Genomic DNA, 14,066 nt, shown 5'->3' on the forward strand with positions numbered 1-14,066 from the left:
TCCAATATCCTCGTCATAGAAAGCAGCCACCTGTGATTTCAGCCAGATATCTGTACTGGTCTGCAGCTCGTTGTCTGTGGAAAAATTGTGTCTTCATAGCCAACGATTCTTGTGAGCAGAGATGAGACTCAGAGAGAGCCAATTACGGACTGTATTGTGGGTGATCAAACACTTCTCATCGGAAACGCCGCAGGAGCGTCTTCAATGCCCCTGCAGTGTGCGGTCGATTCAAAATGGTTCAGACGGCTCCGACCACTATAGGACTTAACATCTGAGGTCATCAGTCCCATAGTACTTAGAACTACTTAAACCTAACTAACATAAGGACATCACACACATCCATTCCCGAGGCAGGGTTCGCACATGCGACCGTAGCGGTCACGAGGTTCCAGAGTGAAGCGCCTAGAGCCGCTCGGCCACTGCAGCCGGTTGTGCGGCCGAGAATTGGCATGAAGAACGAAATGCTCGATAGTTGTGATATGTGGGCTGCATGACACAGGTGAAATTTCTAACCAGGCCCTCATACTTGGCGGAAGACGCTATTTCCTACGCATCTTCATGTGCTCACTGTTCACTCAAAACGGAAAAGATCGACGCGACACGATCGACGGGCATACAAGAGACACTGCCCAAAGCTTTACCAGATTTTTCCAGTGGTTTCCATTTCGCCACCGATCGGAGCTTACTTTCTGGACAACCCTTGTACTTTCAGTGAGTAGTATGGAAACTGATGAATTATCGCGATTCTTTTGCTGTTTTGAGTATTGTCGGTCTTCTTCTTAAGCATCCAATTTCGTTGTCAGTTGGCCATGGGCAGCTGCACGTCCGTTAAAGCTAAGCCCTGCACTTTCCTATAGAAAGCTTTCGTCTCTCCCTTCTTTTTGAAACGTTCTCTACTTTGAAAGGGCAGCATCATGGTCGTTCCACCAGCACGTCAAAGGAGGAGAAACGTGTAATCGACTAATAAGCCGGACAGATCGAGGATGCTTTGAAATATGAATAATTTTCAATAGCCTAAACTTGCAGAAATGTTTAAATTAGACTGCATAGTGGGAACTGAGAAACATTATTTAAAAGCTTTAGCATGTCTATTGTTGTTATGGCTTCTGCAGTATCGAGGGTCAGCTCATGAGTTAAAATTTTAAGACCGAGAAGCAGGCAATTGCTGAATGAGCCAACAGAAAAAGTCTACGCGCGAAGGGTGTGCGCACGCCATAGACATGGTGTGGGTGTCGGATTGAGTGAAAAGCTACAATGGAGTCAATGTGCGGGGCAGTTGATTGTTGTTCACGGGGTGACTGGGAAGAAGAAAAGTACGAAATTATAATCCACAAGTTGTTGTTAAGGGTTACAACGGCTCGTACCGAACACAAAATGTTTAAACTATCAAACAAAAGGAACATTAATTATAATAAACGGGTAGCGTTGCTTCTGTCCGCCCCTCGTGGTCTCGCGGTAGTGTTCTCGCTTCCCGAGCACGGGATCCCGGGTTCGATTCCCGGCGGGGTCAGGGATTTTTCCTGCCTCGAGGTATGGGTGTTGTTGTGTCGTCTTCATCATCATCATCATTCATCCCCATTACGGTCGGAGGAAGGCAACGGCAAACCACCTCCATTAAGACCTTGCCTAGTAAGGCATCGTTCCCCTACGCTCTGTAAAAACGCATGGGACTTCATTTCCATTTTTTCCAATGTTGCTTCTAGCGAAACATCACCAAAGCTATACAATCCTGAAACAAAAGTCCACATTTGGACGCTACCACAGCAAAGAGACCAGCACGCTGCGAGGGTTACAGTCTTTTATCTTTTAACCCCCATCCCCCCCCCCCCCGCCCCCGCCCCCACCCGACCACCCACCCACCCACACACACCCACACACACACACACACACACACACACACACACACACAGATTTAACGTATCCCAGATGCCTCTGATTTTAATAATAACAGAAATGAAATATATGCGATGTTTTGCGCGTAAGTCTTTGTTCGAGAAGTTGCTGCTTATTTTGTGCTCAACCATTCATTTCTTATACTTAGGTTAGCATAAAGAACAATTTCTCGTCATCAGTAACGCTACAGGATAGTAATTGTCGGTGTCATTCACGAGCCAATTGATGACGAGCGAACAGAGATGCATATACAGTATGGCAATCTAGTAGTTTTCGTGATTTTAGCTTAGGGCATGCGGTCACCATGCATGCGATACTTGAACCTTCACCACAGCATGCAAATTTCGCACGATCACATCTCATAATATTTGCCACTTCTCGAGTACATTGGCGTGGATCATTGTGGATTAATGCGTTTAAATGATCTTTATCAGACCCCGAAGATCTTCCAGAAAGTGGAGAATCACTAATGTCGAAACGATCATCCTTATACGAGAAAACCATTTTCTTGATGTGTTCCTTTCAATAGCAGTCTCCTCATATGCAGCGCAAATGTTTCTGGCTGCCTCCGCTGCTCTCGCCCCTCTACTGAACGGAAGAATATGCCGCAAATGTTCTGATTTCTTCGCATGAAACTCCACTTTCTAGCTTCCACAGTAGCACTCACTATCTCCAAATGATAAAATGGCAATATTTAATCTCAAATAGCAACAGTGACCTTAAAATAAAAAATTACAGTCGATAAATAAACCCCTAGCAACCGTAGTGCCAACATGCAAAACAAAAACGCTACGAACTTATCCACCAATCTGATAAAAGAAAGAACAGCGTATAATGTTCAGTATTAGCGATCCAGTAGGAAAGATCGTTGTACCTTGGAACACTGTTGAGACTTCCGGCTCTAGACGGCGGTGTAATAGCAGTTTAATGTATTTTCTTATTCCATTTTGAAATGATAGCACACACGTTTTGAATGATGCAGTCATTTCCTGAAATTGCAAATAATATTCCGGAAAAGTAAGGTTTTCCGAAATGTGAAACAAATGTTTCAAGTTATAACATAGTCGTGTACCTAAACAAATAACCTGTTTCAATTAAAAAGTGTTGCTATAGGAAGAAATTTGTCATTAGTGTTTTAATAGTCTTTGTGTTACATTACTGTTCTACTACACGTCAATAATCCGTAATCGAAATATGACTAAACCGATGTATTATCGAAAACCAGTTAAAAGTTACATACATTTTGAAATACTAACTATTGGAAACTAAAACAAATTTCCATTTTCAAGACGGGGAAAACTGTGAAGACACCAAAGAAATTCAGTTCATTTGCAAATATCACATGCTTTTTTATAGAAGATCGGACATGATGCAGGTGATAAGACACGATGCTTACGTACGTGCCGCCTATCAGAATCGTATCTAGACATATCAGGGGTCCCATATCACTCCAACTGCGCACGCCCTACACCATTACAGAGCCTCCTCCAGCTTGAACAGCCCCTGCTGACATGCAGGGTCCATGGATTCATGAGGTTGTCTCCATAACCGTACACGGTCCATCCGTCCGAAACAATCTGAAATGAGACTCGTCCGATCAGACAACATGTTTCCAGTCATCAACAGTCCAATGTCGGTGATGACGGGTCCAGGCGAGGCGTAAAGGTTTGTGTCGTGCAGTCATCAAGGGTACACGAGTGGGCTTTCGGCTCCGAAAGTCCATATAGATGATGTTACGTTGACTGGTTTGCACGCTGACACTTGTTGATGGGCCAGCATTGAAGTCTGCAGCAATTTGCGGAAGGGTTGCACTTCTCTCATGTTGAACGATTCACTTCTGTTGGTCCCGTTCTTGCAGCATCTTTTTCCGGCCGCAGTGATGTCAGAGATTCGATGCTTTACCGGATTCCTGATATTCACCGTACACTCTTGACATGGTCGTATGGGAAAACCCCCCTTCATCGCTACCTCGGAGATTCTGTGTACCATCGCTCGTGTACCGACTATAACACCACGTTCAGACTCACTTAAATGTTGATAACCTGCCATTGTAGCAGCAGTAACCGATCTAACAACTGCGCCAGACACTTGTTGTCTCCTATAGGCGTTGCCGACCGCAACGCCGCATTCTGCCTGTTCACATTGTATTTGAATACGCATGCCTGTACCAATTTCTTTGGTGCTTCGGTGTATTATTAACTTGTATTATGGAGTAGACTTTCAAAATTTGGTTCTCTCACGTTTCGTCTCTCGTGCAACGTTTTTAAACTTGAACAAGGGTATTCATATACTTTTAAATACAATAAATAAGGATTTTTCCACCTATCACATATGAAAACCAAAATGTGCGAGAAGAGCGTACAGCTAACACAGTGTCTCGATTACTCTTGAGAACAGTTCATATCAATGAAGTATGAAGTAAATAAGATTATTAAAAAAAAGCAAAGATGTATAACGTACCAGCGCAGGACACACGAAAGCTACAGTTGGTTGTCCCTTCGATATGCAGGCCACTACACATGGAGCGCTAACGATGTGTTTAACAAGAACGAGGGAAGGAATCGACCCTCTCCGTTTTTCAAGAAATAGTCTCTGTCATGAGCGTAGAAATGATAGTAATTTCAATTACATGTCACACCAGAAAGTGTTAATAATTGTAAATACATATTGGATCATAATGAGAAGCGGATACAGGCTTTCAAATGCATGGAACAGATGAGTACAAACAAGATGAGACAACGAGTCCCGTGTCAACCGAAAGCTGTTTCTTTCTCAGTGGCTGACCAAACATGGCTGACGGTTGGCCAAGGTGACGAGGGTCGAGGTCACAGGTGTTAGTGGTAATCTTCTGATGCATGTATAGGAGGATCTTAGAGTGAAAATTAGAATGATAGTCAAATATTGGGGACGATAACATGTCGAGGAAGGCTTCCAAGGAGATACTCCCAACAGATATTGCAGAGCGCCGTGCGCACACAGAATCGATGTATAACGCAATAAAAGGTCAGAGGGATGCAGATTAAGGTAGCAGTGTGAGTAGTGGAAGGAGAGCTCCAGAGAGTAATCCGAGGAGCCGGGTTGCTGTGACGCTCCTCGGCAGTACCTGATGGAGCAATAGACATTTCAGCTACGAGGAGACGTCGATAGACACACGGCAATTGAAAGTAAGGTAGAAATTTTCTGTATTGGTTGGAGTAGTATTGAACAGAGACTGCCTGTCTCTGTCTCAAAGATCGAAGAGGAATTTCAGTGAACAGCAGGAACTAGTTACTAATTGGTGCTCGTCTCCTGTACTACAGGGCAAGTGGTCCGCGGCTGATAATGAATTATCTCAAAGTGTTGATGATTTATGACTTAGGCCAAGTGGCCAGTATTTAGCAGACTAAGTGGCAGTGAAAGTACGCGTCTCTGATAAAGGTCCTTCCTAGTGATTATTGAAAGCATCTGACATTCTGTTAACGGAGTTTTGGTCTGACACCTCAACAAACAAATGTGTTGGGTAGACCAATAAATAAACTGACTAAAAGTAATAACTTGCTATGTCAGCAGATCAGTCCTCCCCACTCCACATCAGTTACCAACCTATTGTAACCGAACACCAGTCTTGACCAAGGAGAGCTCCGCCCTGTAATATACGCTATAAAGGTTGACAAACAAGCTAACTAAACCCATACTGTCGTTAGCGTCTTGACTAAGCCACGCAGATAACAGTGGAAGAAATATCTGGTGTAGGGTAACTGTGCCGGGACGCTGCATCTCGTTATTCTACCATAGTAAATCACGAAAAAGATTGAATGAATCGAGACGGTTTGAATGCTGATTCAACGTTTTATCATGTGTTGTATAGTTTGGAGGCATAGGATGCTCTCTGGCAACGTAAACTGCTTTTAATGCATAAATGTAGATTCAGTCATAAGAAGCAGACACGATTCGCCATTTGGACGACAATTAGACGGCTATGCCGATTAGTACAACAGGTGTTGCAGTGCGAGCGATGAGTTCTTGCCGCGGAGTAAGCCTGTCGTTCTCATCTGCGCGCGACATAAATTCCGGTTTCAGGCGACAGGCAGCTTCCGCAGAACGGTACTCTGGAACTGGCCGTCCGGTAATGGGACGACCAACCTGGCAGTCGGACCGGGGTCCGGGGTTCAGCGACCCCGCAGGCACGAACTGCGAGCAGCGAGCAGGGAGGGTGGCGAGTGGAAAGTGAACCAGCGGCGGAGGCCGCCGCGGGCGGCGCTGGGGGCGGAGGGGCGGCGGAGGCGGAGGAGGAGGAGGAGGAGGAGGAGGAGGAGGAGGCGGCGCGGGAGGGGTGGGGAGGAGAAGAGAGCAGGGCGGAGAGGGGGAACAAACAAGCCAACGAAATGCTACACTTGTCAAAATCAATACTGTATATTGCCGCCGCCCCACTCCGCCGCGCGCGCTCCTTCCGACCGAGGCGCCCCGCTTACAGACAGCGTGTACAGCGGCGACATGGCGCGGCTTGCCCGGCAACCACACCGCAGACAGCGCCGGCTATGGGCCGGGCGTGCCTCGAATACTGTAGCCGGCGGCCGGTCCACAACCGCCCCACTCCCCCAGTTGGAATAAGCCTCGGCGCGTGTCGCGGTCACACGTAATATCGGCCATTGACGGTCATTAACAGTTCATGGGCTGCAATCGTACGTTCCATTCGGCAGTTAAACACATACTCATATCCAGCCTAGCGAGATAAAACCATCTTAAACGTGTCGGAGTGTAGAAAATATCAGGAGGAGAGTTCGCAATCCGAAACATTGTGAAAGTAAAACATCATCTACACTCACAGTGGCACCAAAAAGTATAGTCAGATACACCTTTTCGCATCTAATACAAAAAGTATAAAATGCGTACCATTAATTCTGACTTAATAAAGGTTCGCGCGGCTGCCCCCGTCGGAGGTTCGAGTCCTCGGGCATCGGTGTGTGTGTTGTCCTTAGCGCAAGTTAGTTTAAGTTAGATTAAGTAGTGTGTAAGCCTAGGGACCGATGACCTCATCAGTTTGGTCCTATAGGAACTTACCACAAATTTCCAATTTCCAAATAAAGGAAATTATTTGAATATTAAATTTTTTTCTCAGTGCAACAGCAACAGCTGTTAGCAATTAAAGGAGAGTTTTCTCCTGCTCAAAACAGTTTTTGCGTGCTGTACGACGCATGTTATTGTGCTTGACAAACAGCGCCGCGAGCACCACATTTGTGCAATCGGGTTTGACATACAGTTCAAAAAAATGGTTCAAGTGGCTCTGAGCACTATGGAACTTAACATCTAAGGTCATCAGTCCCCTAGAACTTAGAACTACTTAAACCTAATTAACCTAAGGACATCACACACATCCATGACCGAGGCAGGATTCGAACCTGCGACCGTAGCAGTCTCGCAGATCCGGATTGAAGCGCCTAGAACCGCACGGCCACCGCTACCGGCAACATACAGTTCAGTTGCTTGCCTGACGGCCAGTGTAAACGGCATCACTCATCACTATGAGTCCTAAGGGTCGGAGCATTGCGTGTCTTTCCGCAACAAGACGGTTTTATTGCATTCTCAGGGTAAATGTTACCGTGAGATTGGTAAAGAACTTTCTTTTAATTATGCAGCAGTGCGGGTAACCGTGAAGCAGTTTCAAGAGATTGGTAAAACAGACAGTAAACGCAGGTCCGGACGTTCAAGACTCCTTACATGTAAGGAGCGTAGAAGGATGGTTCGTCCTGCTCGAAAAGAGCGCTCTAAAAGTGCATACTCGTTCGTAGCGGACATCCAGTCAACGTCCAACATACAGGTCAGTGCTCAAACTATTAAGAAGGTTTTGAACGCAACTGATATTCAAGACAGATCTCCCAGAAAGAAGCCATTTGTTTTGGAAGCTAACCGACGAAAACTCTTGCACTTCGCCAAAGATAATGTCAACAAATTGACTGAATTTCGGAATACTGATGAATCCAAATTTAACATGTTTGGATCTGACAGAAAGGGAAGAGTGTGACGCAAACCAAATACACAGCTATAATGACAGCATGTGCTACCTACAGTAAAACATGGGGGAGCAAGCATAATAGTTTGGGGGTTCATGGCAGCTTCTGATGTTGGTGGCTCAGTAATTATTCACGGTGTCATGGATTTTCGTAAGTATATCGATGTGTTGTGAGGCTGTTTACGTAGCAGTGCCCAAAAACTGGTTCTTGATGGTATCTTTGGTTTTGAGCGAGGCAACGACCCCGAACATACGGATCTGTCAACTCAGGTTTACTTATTATACATGGGTTGTCTAGAAAGTAAGTTCCAATCGGTTGCGAAATGGACACCACAGTGAAAACCCGATGAAGCTTTGCACAGATGTGTTGGGTAGTGTCTCTAGTATGACCGTCGATCGCATCAAGGTGCTCTTTTCAGTTGAGATCGCACTGTGAGCGAGTAGAGGTGCCTAGAATAACGATGGCTCCCGCCAAGTAGGAGGGCTCGCTGAGAGGCTTCGCCTTAATGAATGCAGCCCACCTAACACAACTGCCACGCAGTTCCTTCTCCATGGCAATTCTCAGCCGCACTCTGCAGGGGCAGTGAAGACGCTTCTGCAGCCTTTTCGATGGGAAGTGTTCGATCACCCACAATACAGCCATAATTGGCTCGTCCTCAATACCATCTCTGTTCACATGAAACGCTGGATACGAAGACAACACTTGGGCGCAGGCTACGCACTATAGACCAGCGTAGAGAATTATCGGAAAGCACAGGCGGCTGTCTTCTATGACGATGGTGTTGGAAATTTGGTATAACGCTCCGACAAATGTCTAAGTCGGAGCGGCGACTATGTAGAGAAGTATCTGGGAAGTGTTGCTAACTCTTGCAAATAAAATGTTTCTGATTTTTGCTGTGGTTTCAATTTAGCGACCGATCGGAACCTGCTTTCTGAACAACCCTCGTATAAAACTCCAGAATGTTTTCACGCCACCACAGAGCCGTGATCTAAGCGCACACTCGGATACAAAAATCCGAAAACGTCGATCTGCACGAAAGCTGGGATTTCAGACGGCGTTGTTGGAGGAATGGCAGAAGATCTGACCAGATATTACTCGCAATTTGGTTCACTCAATGCCAAGACGTCTACAAGCTGTCATCAGTGCCAACGGTATGTAGGCATGCTACTAAATTGATTTATGTGAATTACAAAGACTTTAATTTCATTTTTGTGTAGGTGTACCAATACTTTTCTGACGTTGACAGCACCTGATTTCTTTTTGTAAACTAGTATTTTTGCTGTGAGAAATCAATTAAATTAGAAAAATGTTATGTCTACTACTGTACATTTAAATAAATACAACAGTGTCTTGGCATCACCTTTATTTGTTTGTAATGTATATATAATGGTAGTCCATTAAAACTTTGTGGTGTCACTGCACAGTGTGGCCCAGGATGAATGGTCAGTATTCAAGGATACGACAGGACCGCTCATTTGAAACAAAAACTTCTTACTGACATGTGCCCTATTCCTAATAGCATCCGAGATAGAAGACGTTTAATGTACATTTGTTTTGAGCCAGTGGAGCACACGTGTGTGTCTTACTCATCCACACTAACTGACGATTTTTTCTCGCCCAACCCACCTCGTTACTTGAGTCTCTGTCCTCGCGATATCCTAGTGACACTAATCTAGCCCGTTGGTGTGTTGTGCGTGAAGCAGCACGAAGGCTTGAGAGTATATCAAAGAGAAGTATCGGTTAACTGTATTTGTACACGCACTTACTAAAATGGCACACATCTACACGAAAGAAGAATATACAGACATTGTGTACGTTTACGGCTTCTGCGATGGCAGGTCTCTCGCTGCTGTCGAAGAATGCCATCGGCGCTCTCGTACGCGGCATGTATGATAATGTTTAGAGGAGAATCTGTCAGAAATACGTAATTTTCAACTGATACTTTGTAAAACACTTATCGCAATCTTTAACACCTATTGTTTGTTGTTTGTATACAAATTTAAACTTGACAATGTACTGAACAACACAGAAAATAAGTAACAGTGCAAATTACATATATCTATCTCGGAAACCATTCAGAATGGGGAATATGTCCATATGAAGTTTTTTGGATCAAATGATCGTTCCTATCATATCCCTGAATGCGGACCATTCCTCCTGGTAAGCTCTCTGTTCTCAGTGGCTGCAGATGTACGTCTCTCTGAAACTGTCAGGAACCATGACGACGCAAGCGACAGTAAAAACATAGATTATTTCTCGTGTGTTATGCTCAATTTCCCCTTGTAACTCAGATTCAAATATACAAGCAGTATTAATAACGTATTCCGCAATTCTCGTATAAAATAGTAGTAATGCTGGCCTCTGCTATCGTCTTGAAAGTGCCCGCAAGTATTACCACAGAGGCAGCCCTCTTATTTACTCTGAAAATATATACTCTAAACGCTCGTATATGTTTCAGCGATTCCCTTAAAACACTTCGGGTGAATCAGGGACGATTTCAAAAACTGCCTTATTTCCATTTCGTCAGCTCTTCCCAAAAGAAGTGGAGCATGACTAAAATCGGGCTCATTAAATAAAACCTCAGTTTGAAAATCGTCTGAGGTTATCTAAAGAAGTGCGATACGTAAGTTGCCTCTCAAATTCGTATCATACTTAGCTCGAGCTCCGTCCCCAACGACTTTGATTTTGACATGAACCTATTTCTTTGTTCCGCCAAATCAAAAAACTTATAACATCTCCTCACCATAATTCTTTCTATAGCCCGCTCCTCTCCCTCAAACAAATCCATCATCGCCGTTGGACAACCACCGCTGGATATCCTACACCTTTCTTCACGCTTTGTGACCTTCAGCTATACGTACGCGTGTTGCTCCTGAATGCCATCCACACACTTTCTATTACGTCGTCCTCGTCTTCTCCTACATGCTGACATGCAGCACAGAGCTTCCATCGTCCATTTACCACCCATTCGCCTCGTAAATAGCCAGTTTACCTCCATTTGACACCAATTATGGTCATGGACTGTTCTCTGACCCATTTGTTTGTTTCCCTGAAATACAGGTCTCCACTGCCTATTGAAAGTCCTTCAGTTTTTGAACGATTTTTTCATTATTTTTTCTCTATTTTATTTATTCATATATTTAACCTGGCAATATTATATTCTCTCTTACATCTAATCAGCTATCATAATCATTACGATAAACATATAATGAGTTCCATCTAATAAGAAATAACATAAAAAAATTATTTATTTATTCAATCTGATCAGATTAGGGCCTTCAGGACCTCATTTACATCGGGCCAGGGTTTCAAACATAAAGTACATTCTTACATCATAGTTATCTAAGGAAAGATAATAATTTTAATATTAATAATAGTAATAAAATGATTTGACCGTCTGTAGAGACAATGTGAATAAGTGATACTGACTAAAAGCTAATAAAGCTAATACTAGCAATACTCCTACTCCTGCCATTTCCAATAATGACGAAATAATAATAATAATAATGAACAATAATGACAATAATAACGATAGTGGCAGGTACAAAGACAATTTATAAATATGCAAAACAGTGAGAGTGGCAGTTATAAAATTAATTTGTAGGTATACAGAACATATATATTCTGATATAGCGAGCACTGGGGAAGGGAAATTTAAGCAGACGGCACTGCTGAGAAAGCTGGGAAATGAGGAAGATTTTGTTGGGAACAAGAATATAAAGAGATAACAAATGCTTACAGGGATATTGGTAATCATTATTGTTGCTCCAGGTTTTGACAGATGTGAAAATTAGCGAACTACCAGTTAACAAGTCACGGCTGCAAAATACTAACGCGAATTCTTTACAGACAAATGGAAAAACTGGCAGAAGCCAACCTCGGGGAAGGTAAATTTGGATTCCGTAGAAATGTTGGAACACGTGAGGCAATACTGATCATACGACTTATCTTAAAAGACAGATTAAGAAAAGGCAAATCTACGTTTCTAGCATTTGTAGACTTAGAGAAAGCTTTTGACAATGTTGACTGGTGTACTGTCTTTCAAGTTCTGAAGGTGGCAGAGGTAAAATATAGGGCGCGAAAGGCTATTTACAATTTGTACAGAAACCAGATGGCAGTTATAAGAGTCGAGGGGCATGAAAGGGAAGCAGTGGTTGGGAAGGGAGTGAGACAGGGTTGTGGCCTCTCCCCGATGTTGTTCGATCTGTATATTGAGCAAGCAGTAAAGGAAATAATAGAAAAATTCGTAGTAGGTATTAAAATCTATAGAGAAGAAACAAAAACTTCGAGGTTCGCCGATGACATTGTAATTCTATGAGAGACAGTAAAGGACCTGGAAGAGCAGTTAAACGGAATGGACAGTGTCTTGAAAGGAGGATATAAGATAAACATCAACAAAAGCAAAACGAGCATAATGGAATATAGTCGAATTAAATCGGGTGATGCTGAGGAAATTAGATTAGGAAATGAGACATTTAAAGTAGTAGATGAGTTTTGCTATTTGGGGAGCAAAACAACTGATGATGGTCGAAGTAGATAGGATATAAAATGTTGACCGGCAATGGCAAGGAAAGCGTTTTTGGAGAAGAGAAATTTATTAACATCGAGTTTAGATTTAAGTGTCAGGAAGCCCTTTCTGAAAATATTTGTATGGAGTGTAGCCATGTATGGACGTGAACCGTGGACGATAAATAGTTTGGACAGGAAGAGAATAGAAGCTTTCGAAATGTGGTGCTACAGAATAATGCTGAAGATTAGATGGGTAGATCACCTAATTAATGAGGAGGTATTGAATAGAATTAGAGAGAAGAGAAATTTGTGGCACAACTTGACTAGAAGAAGGGATCGGTTGGTAGGACATGTTCTGAGGCATGAAGGGATAACCAGTTTAGTATATGTGGGTAGCGTGGAGGGTAAAAATCGTAGAAGGAGACCAAGAGATGAATACACTAAGCAGATTCAGAAGGATGTAGGTTGCAATAGGTACTGGGAGATGAAGCAGCTTGCACAGGATAGAGTAGCATGGAGAGCTGCATGAAACCAGTGTCTGGACTGAAGACCAAAACAACAATAACAGTAGATATATCATTAACTGCGTTTAGAAGCTGGAGATGCTATTCACTTCTCTAATACAATGCGGGAGGCTATTCCAGAGTCGGGTTCCTGATACTGAGAAGGACTTCAAGAATGTGGCTGAGGGATGAAATGTGGCAGAAAGGATTTCGCTCTGATGAGGACGGCCCACACAGCCAGGATAGCTGTGAGGGTGAAATATTATCAGATTCGACTATCAGTGGTATATCGAACCACTTCTAGGCACTGTGAGCTTTGGTGAGAAATTTATTCCATTATACGATCGCTGTTTCAATAACATGAAGTGTAAGTATATAAATTTCTTTTCCAGGTCAAGGACAGCCATTTATACGAATATAAGGCAAGAAGAGATGCTGATGCCTTCTTGCACATTGCAGTTACGTGCTCAGTACAAACTAGATTTTCAATTATTATTCCTAGACTCTTTTGCTGAGGGAAAGAAGTAGACATTTGTACCATTTATGATTAAAGATGGTAGGAATTCCCGATATTTCGGGCTACAGCGTCTAGAATGACCAAACAGTGCCGCTTGGGTTTTGGATCGGTTTCACTTTAACCAGATACTTGTGCCCATTTTGATAGCGCACACAGGCCTGCACAGAATTTCTCCATAGATGTCCTCAGGTTTATTGGTCTTACACTAAGCTACAACTGGAGGTCATCGACATACGTGAGGTATTTGCACTAGGACAAAACTGGTGACACGTAATTGACATAAATGAAACGTGTATAGGACCTAATAATGAGCCCTGGGGACGACTGATACTACCGGCCTCCGTTGTACCGAGCACGGTGCATTGCTGGCGAGGCTCCAGGTACGAGTGAAATCATTACAGTACACTTGGGAAGAAATTTAGGCTGGTAAGTTTGGCAAGTAAAATGTCGAAGTCGACAATGTCAAAGGCTTTTCTCTAGTGCAGAAAGGGAAAAAAAAGATAAACACAAGCTACATTCCTTCAGGAGAAGTACAACAACAGAAGCAAGTAACGTGAAAGTAGATTTAAAGTGTGAGGACTAGAAGCAATGGCCATGGGAGAAGGATCTGAAGAGGAAAGGCTTGGAACATAATTTGTGAAGACAGGGGAAAAG

This window comes from Schistocerca piceifrons, chromosome 1 (assembly GCF_021461385.2).
Source record: "Schistocerca piceifrons isolate TAMUIC-IGC-003096 chromosome 1, iqSchPice1.1, whole genome shotgun sequence".
In the NCBI taxonomy this organism is placed as follows: Eukaryota; Metazoa; Arthropoda; class Insecta; order Orthoptera; family Acrididae; genus Schistocerca; species Schistocerca piceifrons.